Source organism: Mirounga angustirostris, unplaced genomic scaffold (genome assembly GCF_029215605.1).
Source record: "Mirounga angustirostris isolate CCGP_5_RB_7025 unplaced genomic scaffold, mMirAng1.0.hap1 SCAF_9, whole genome shotgun sequence".
NCBI classification, from domain to species: Eukaryota; Metazoa; Chordata; class Mammalia; order Carnivora; family Phocidae; genus Mirounga; species Mirounga angustirostris.
In genome coordinates, this window is record NW_026991717.1 from 73,575,642 (window position 1) to 73,584,200 (window position 8,559).

Consider the following 8,559-nt stretch of genomic DNA (forward strand, 5'->3'; position numbering starts at 1 on the left):
GCTACCCACCTGCTGCTTGAGAAGCCACTGCCCAGCTGCAGCCATCATGCACTGGTGGATACCCTTCATGTAGCTGATGGGTATTCACACAACCTGGTGTAGGATGAAGTGAGGAGGACAGTGCTTCATTGAGCAGAGGCCTAGGTCTGGAGACAGTGAGACCGAATGAATCCAGGAAGGGGGTGCATAACTGGGTAGAGTATGCCCTATGGCCCATCAATTCCATTTAGAGGTAGACACTCCAAAGAATTCTTCATACATATGCAAGAAGAAATATGTTCATTAAGATATTGTTTGTAATAAAGAAGAGTTGGAAACCTTTGTCCATTGATAGGCAAATGCATAAATAAATCATGGTGTATTCATACAATGAACACTGTATAACAGTTCAAATAAGCAAATTAACCAAATGGAAATTTTAGAACTAAAAAATCAATAACTGAAATAAAAATGTCCATTCAATGGACTCAAGAGCAGAATGGTGATAACAGAGGAAAGAATCAGGGAACTTGAAGATAGTCCCAGAAGGAGAAGAGAAAAAGAACAGTGCTGGGGAAAAAAAAAAAAAAAAAAAAAAGTTTAAAGAAATAACGGCTAGGGGCGCCTGGGTGGCTCAGTTGGTTAAGCAACTGCCTTGGCTCAGGTCATGATCCTGGAGTCCTGGGATCGAGTCCCACATCAGGCTCCCTGCTCAGCAGGGAGTCTGCTTCTCCCTCTGACCTCACCCCTCTCATGTGCTCTCTCTCTCAAATAAATAAATAATCTTAAAAAAAACAAAAAAGAAAGAAAGAACGGCTAAAAATTTCCCAGATTTGACCAAAGACATAAACCTATAGATTCAAAGTGAGAGAACCCTCAAATAGGATATCCAGCAAACAACAAACAAGGAAATCTACACTCAGGCACATCATAATCCAACTGCTGCAAACTAGACAAAGAAAAAAAAATCTGAAAGCAGCCTGAGGAAAACAATGTATTACCTAGAAGGAACAACAATTCAAATAACTGTAGATTTCTCATCAGAAACCATGTATCACAAAATATGTGATACAGCATTTTTAAAGTGCTGAAAGAGCATAACCATCAACCCAGAATTCTATTTTCAGTGAAAATATCCTTCAGGAACAAAGGTGAAATAAAGACATTATTAGAGGAAAGAAAATTCAGAGAATTCACAGCCAGCAGATCTGCTCTAAAAGAATTACTAAAGGAAGTCCTTCAGACAGAAAATAAATCATATAAGAAGGAAACCTGGAACATCAGGAATGAAGTAAGAGCAATAGGAATGATAAATACTGAATAAATATATCAAACTCTTCTTTTAAATTCTGCAAAATATGTGTGATGCTTGAAAGCATCAATCATTACATTGTTTGATGGGATTTTCGTGTATGTACAAGTAATACATAAGACAACTGTGGCATAAAGTAGGGAGGGCAAGGGGTCCTATAAGGCAGTAAGTTTTCTACATTCCAATTAATGTGTAATAATGATTCTAAGTAGAGCCAAAAAAGTTACATATTTTGTAATCACTAGGGCAACCACTAAAAAAAAAAAAAAATGAAACAAGGAGATATAATAAAAATCAAAATAGATAAATTGAAATGGAATATTTAAAAGATACTCAAATAACTCAAAAGAAGACAACTGTAAGAAAATGAGTTTCTTCTAAATCCAGAACACGCTGACATAAAATGTATGGGTCTTCGACTCCAATCAATTTTCCAATTCTTTGAGGATGCCAAGTGGGTATCCCACAATTTAAGTCAATTCAGACATTAACTACTCCAAGTGTAGACCCTACAGGTTAAAGGCTCAGTCCCACAAACTGCCCCCACAGTGATATCGATCACAGGTCTAGGCCTCCCATACTTCTGACTGACTGGCTATAAATCAGGGGTTCCCATGACCCTCTCCTCAGTTTCAGTAATTTGCTATAACAGTTCATAGAACAAAGGGAACAACTTTATAATTACTGGTTGATTATAAAAAAGATAACTCAGGAACAGTCAAATGGGAGAGATGCATGGGCAAAGTATGTGGGAAGGAATATGGAGCTTCCATGCCACCCTCCTAGCACCTCCAGGGGTTCACCAACCAGAAAATTCTCTGAACCCCTTCAGTTAGGGTTTTTATGGACGTTCCATTATGTAGGCATGATTAAGTCTTTGGCCATTGGTAATTAACTGAAAGTTCCAACCCTCTAATCACAAGCTTGTTCTTCTGGCAACCAGCCCCCAGCATCCGAGAGTCACCTCATTAGCATACAAAATGACACTTATCACTATAGAGATTCTAAGAGAGGAGCTCTGAGCCAAGAACTGGGGAAGATGACCAACTTTGTATTTCTTGTATCACAACATCACAGCAAAAAAGGGGGAGAGGGAACAAGCAAAAACAAATTTATGAAATGGTATACCTAAACCCAGACCTATAAATAATTACATTAGAAAGAATGAGGTATGTCTATATGCACTAATGTAGAAACATCTCTATGACACACTACATAAAAAACAAGTTATAGGACAAAACATTCATTATAATACCAGTCAAGTTTTTAATATGTTCCTATAGATCCATGTACATTTACATTTTCAGCACAACATACATGTATTTAAAAAGGTCTGGAAGTATCTTCAAATTGAAATTTGTCTTTTTTTTTTTCCAATTTTTTTTTTAAAGATTTTATTTCTTTATTTGAGAGAGAGAGCACAAGGGGGAGGGGCAGAGAGAGAGGGAGAAGCAAACTCCCTGCTGAGCTGGGAGCCCGTTGCGGGGCTTGGCATCGGGCTCGATCCCAGGACCATGGTGAGATCATGACCTGAGCCGAAAGCAGACTCTTAACGGACTGAGCCACCCAGGTGCCCCTGAAATTCATTCTTGAAAAGTCAAGGGGATTAGACAAGAGAAACAGTATCCAGAGGAACTTTTCTCTGTATAATTTTAATTTTTATCACAAGAATGTATTTATGTGTTACTTTGTCATTACAAATAAATGAAATTGAATTAAATTTAAAAGAACATATTGTTTCACAGTGTGCTGGTGATACCATCTGGGAATTAGACATTTTTAGGTCCCCTGACTCAGGAGTGTATCCAACTGTTACCAGCAGAATTTGTTAAATGGAGTTATTAGTATTTCAATCTATTTCCTGTCTGTGCCATTTATCTTCCATTCCCATTCTTATTCTCCCTCCCAAATTTGAACCCTATAACCTAAGGGTTATGGGTCTGATCTCCTTTTCTTCACCCACCCCAACATCATACCACTTTTTTGGAATTTAATATTTTCAAAATTTTACATATTCCTAGGTATGGCATTTATAAAATATGTTAAGCAGTCGTCCACTATCATTTTTTAAAAATTTTTTTAAAGATTTATTTATTTATTTGAGAGGGAGAGAGCACACACGTGGAGGGGGGAGGGGGGTGAGTGAGGGGCGAGGGAGAGGGAGAGAGAAACCCAAGCAGACTCCCTGCTGAGCACGGAGCCCAAGGTGGGGCTCCAGGAGGGCTCCCTGGGGGGGCTTGAACCCACAAAATTGTTTTGTGAAATGTTTGTTTAGTTGGTGTGAGTGGGGTTGTGGGGGGTGAGGGGGATGGGAGGGAGTGTGGGAGTCAGTGTGGGGGTGTGGGGCGGGGGGTATGGTGGGTTGCAGTGGAAAATGTACTTCTTTCTGTGGGTGGAGGTAAAGGAGGAAGGAGGAAGGTGAAAAACACTGTTTTAGTGAAAACATTTAAAAGAAACTTGATGCAATTTACCTTCTTCCCTTCTGATACTTACACATGTTAAGTAATGTGTAGATACTTACACATGTAAGTAATGTGTAGATACTTACACATTAAACAAACGACTAGCCAACAGACTCTTTGCTGTGTAGGCCTAGAAATGTTAAGTAACTGGAATTTTTATAGACGATGTCATTTAGTCATTCTCTCATTCAACATTTATTTAACATCTATTATGTGCTAGGCCTCAGTGAAAGAATCTTTGGAAATTCAGGGGGAGAAAATAAATCTCTTGAATAGAACAATGAACAAAAATAAAGAAGGTGTTTGCACAGGGATTGAAGCTGGTTTTGTAATTCAGATGTAATACAATGAACAGAGGGATGCCCCCCGAGAAAACAGGGAACAATCAGGCAAGCATACTCACACTCACTGTCTCTGCTTGGAGCAGGTAGGGGCTAGAAAGGATTGTAGGAGCAGAATGAGTACTATGGTGGGACCACAGTTCCATTCAGCATAGGACCTCCTGGGCAGGGATGCGGACCTGCTGGAGCCAGAAAAGATTCTCTTCACCAAAATAGGTGTGGCTCTTGCCTACATAGCTGACTCTAAAAAGTGGGAAATAATGATGATTGGGACTGTCATTTGGAGAATAGAGATTTGAAACGAAAGGAAAGGTGAAGGAAGTGAGAGAGGGAGGGAAACCCACAAGGGAGGTGATGCCGTTGGGGATGTGGAGTTACTCCTTTTTTAAACAATTTATTTAAATTCAATTAATTAACATATAGTATATTAGCTTCAGAGGTAGAGTTCAGTGATTCATCAGTCTTCTATAATACTCAGTGCTCATTACATCATGTGCCCTTTTTTTTTTTTTTAAGATTTTATTTATTTGACAGAGAGAGACATAGCAAGAGAGGGAACACAAGCAGGGGGAGTGGCAGAGGGAGAAGCAGGCTCTCCACTGAGCAGGGAGCCCGATGTGGGGCTCAATCCCAGGACCCTAGGATCATGACCTGAGCCGAAGGCAGACGCTTAACGACTGAGCCACCCAGGCGCCCCATCATCATGTGCCCTTCTTAATGCCCATCACAAGTTACCCCATCCCCCACCCACCTCCCCTCCAGCAACCCTCAGTTTGTTTCCTAAGATTAAGAGTCTCTTTTGGTTTGTCTCCCTCTCTGGTGTCATCTTGTTTTATTTTTTCCTCTCTTCCCCTATGAGCCTCTGTTTTATTTCTTAAATTCCACATATGAGTGAGATCAGTGATAATTGTCTTTCTCTGATTGACTTATTTTGCTTAGCATAATACCCTCTAGTTCCATCCATGTCATTGTAAATGGCAAGATTTCAAGTTTTTTGATGGCTGAGTAATATTCCATTGTATATATATATCACATCTTCTTTATCCATTCGTCTGTCAATAGACATCTAGGCTCTTTCCATAGTTTGGTATTGTGGACATTGCTGCTATAAACATTGAGGTGCAGGTGCCCCTTCAGATCACTATACGTGTATCTTAGGGTAAATACCTAGTAGTGCAATTGCTGGGTCGGAGGGTAGCACTATTTTCAACTTTTGAGGAACCTCCATACTGTTTTCCAGAGTGGCTACACCAGCTTGCATTCCCACCAACAGTGTAGGAGGGTTCCCCTTTCTCCTCATCCTCACCAACATCTCTCATTTCCTGACTTGTTAATTTTAGCCATTCTGACTGGTGTGAGGTGGTATCTCATTGTGGTTTTGACTTGCGTTTTCCTGATGCCAAATGATGTTGAGCATTTTTTTTATGTGTCTGTTGGCCATTTGTATGTCTTCTTTGAGAAATGTCTGTTCATGTCTTCTGCCCATTTCTTGATTGGATTATTTGTTCTTTGGGGGTTGAGTCTGATAAGTTCTTTATAGATTTTAGATACCAGCCCTTTATTTGATAAGACATTTGCAAGTATCTTCTCCCATTCTGTCGGTTGTCTTTTGGTTTTGTCAACTGTTTCCTTTGCTCTGCAAAAAGTCCCAATAGTTCATTTTTGCCTTTGTTTCCCTTGCCTTTGAAGATGTGTCCAGCAAGAGGTTGCTGCAGCCGAGGTCACAGAGGTTACTGCCTGTGTTCTCCTCTAGGATTTTGATGGATTCTTGTCTCACATTGAGGCCTTTAATCCATTTTGAGTCTATTTTTGTGTATGGTGTAAGGAAATGGTCCAGTTTCATTCTTCTGCATGTGGCAGTCCAGTTTCATTTCAGACTTCCCAGACTTCCCAGAGCCACAGTGTTGGTTGGGCAGGAACCATGTGATCACACTCTTGAAAGTAGGAATGAGGGCAAGCAGTTCGTTTCAGAGGTGATGCCTGGAAGCGCCAACAAGTGAGGGTGACAGGAGTCACAGAAAGGAAGGAAGGAAGACAGGGTGCCTCAATGAGCAAGTCACTGCTTTGGGCTACTGGTAGGTTTGCCAGATAAAATACAGAACTCTCAGTTAAATTTGAGTTTCAGATAAACAATGAATAAGTTTTTAGTATGTATATGTCCCAAATATCACAGGACATAATTATACAAAAAAGATATTTACCATGTATCTGAAATTAACATTTAACCGGGTGCCCTGTCTGTTTGCTTGCTTAATCTGGCAACCCTAGCTACTGGGGCTCGGTCCCCCTTGAAAACCTCTCATGGACTATGCTTCACAGATGGAACATGGCCCAGAGTTGTCCATGGGTGAAGGGTGAAGAAGATGGGGCTATTTACCCACCCAGTCCCATTCACCCTTGTTTGAAGACTGCCCTGGCAATTCTGGCCTTCCTTGCTCCCAAGCTGAACATACTCGGGCCAGCCAAAGCCCTCAGGCATCTTCACAGCTGCTTGTCTTAGACTGCTGTCTGGGGGATGCTGGGAGCTAAGCGCAAACTGAGGGGGCACGGACAGTGTCAGCTACAACGGGCCTTACCACGTGACAAGGCTGGCATGCCCTGAGTCCTCGCATCCCTATGTTGTCCTTAATTTCCTTTGGCCCCAATGGTCAACTTACCCAAGGGCTTATTGGCTCAGGTGCCGTGCTAATAAAGAAATAAATACAAATTTAAAAAGGAATTATGGGTCCGTGATAATGGACAAGAGCTCCTGTGTGACACATACTTTCACACCTGTTCTCTTAAGAAAAGCATCCCCATATGGTCCAGACCCTAGCAGTGGACATCTGTCCCTTCATTCAGTATCATTCACTGCAGTAATCTTAGACTACAACCACACCACGCGTTAGCCAACCAGCTCATCGTAAGCAAAGGGCCTCAGTCAGACTGGGCTCCAACAAACCAAAGAAGGCTATGAGAGGAGAGGCCATAAGAACTGGCCCTATTTGTCCTGCTCCATCAGAAGTGACTGTCACTGGGGCACCTGGGTGGTTCAGTTGGTTGAGGGTCTGCCTTTGGCTCAGGTCATGATTTCGGGGTCCCGGGATCAAGTTCTGAGTTGGGCTCCCTGCTCAGCGGGGAGTCTGCTTCTCCCTCTCCCTCTGCCCCTTCCCCTGCTTGTGCTCTCTTGCTCTCGCTCTCTCTCTGTCAAATAAATAAATAAAATCTTAAAAAAAAAAAAGTGACTGTCATTGTACAGGAAGGACCTCTGGTCATAGAGCTGGAGGAATTATCCAGAAGCTGCCTGGCCTACTATACTATCAATCTGCCAGGAGTGAGAGTTGCCCTCTACCACCCTGGGACCTCCCTCGGGAAAGGCGAGGGGGCACCGCAGCCTCGTTCATGGGTCAGGGCCCTCGGCGGAGGAGAAGCACTTCTGTACCCTGAGGAGAAAGGACTTAGAAGCTTGCACAATAACTGGAAGGGTTGGGGAAGCAGTATGCAGACTGCAGCTGGTTCATGAAATCAGGAAGGGGGCGGCCTAAGGAAGCTGCTGACAGTAATCCCAGCTGTCTGAAACACCAAAGCAGGTGATTCTCAGGAGGTAGCTGCAGGCTACAGCAAATCAGATGTCTACCATATGTCCAAGCATCTGTTCACAACGGCCAAAGGAGACACTGACTTCTCTTCTGCCTTCCAGACGTCCTGTGCATACCTTTAATCGGCAGACTCTGACCCAGAGGCATATAGGAAAGTGAGAGCGGGAAACAGGGCCCCAGACTTGCCTGCCGTGCAAGGGACAACAGGGAAAGGGATGGGGATGACACCGAGTTGACCCAGATAACCTGGCACAAGCAAATTAAGCCAAATACCCGTATCGAGGCTGGAAGGCACTCGGGATGCCATCAAAGCCCAGGACTTCTCGTGTATTAGTAAAGAAGCTCATGCATACTATGGGCAGAACCCCTGGGGCAAATTAAGCCCAGGCAGATGTGGTGGCTTCGAAACTCTGCCGACTTGTCTCCGTCTCACATGTCAGGCTGCCTGGAAGTCTCAGATATGGATCTGCCACACACATAATTCCCATGTGGCCCACGCCATCTTTCCCTCAGCCTCAAGCATGACTAGACTCTTCAAAGGCTGGGCCCAAGAGAGCAAGGTCTAGAAAGAGAAAGGAGTTTTCTTCTCCCCTGCCTAAGCCCTCCCTGGGGCATCCCTTTGCAGGGCCCAGGGGCTCCCTGATAACCGACACAAATACCCAAGGCCATCTGCTTTCAGTGACGCCAGAGAGGTATGGCCTGAGCCTACGGCCCCACAGGACAGCCACGTCATCATGCAAACAAGTAACCAGTTACCGTATGAGACGTAAGCATAAGAGTAGCAGGGAGTTTATTTTGTTACGCTCTCCGAGGTCTCACGGGGGAGATGGTGGATAACGAGCACAGGAGAGAGAGGAGATTGAAAGGAGGAAGGTGAATTTGGGGGG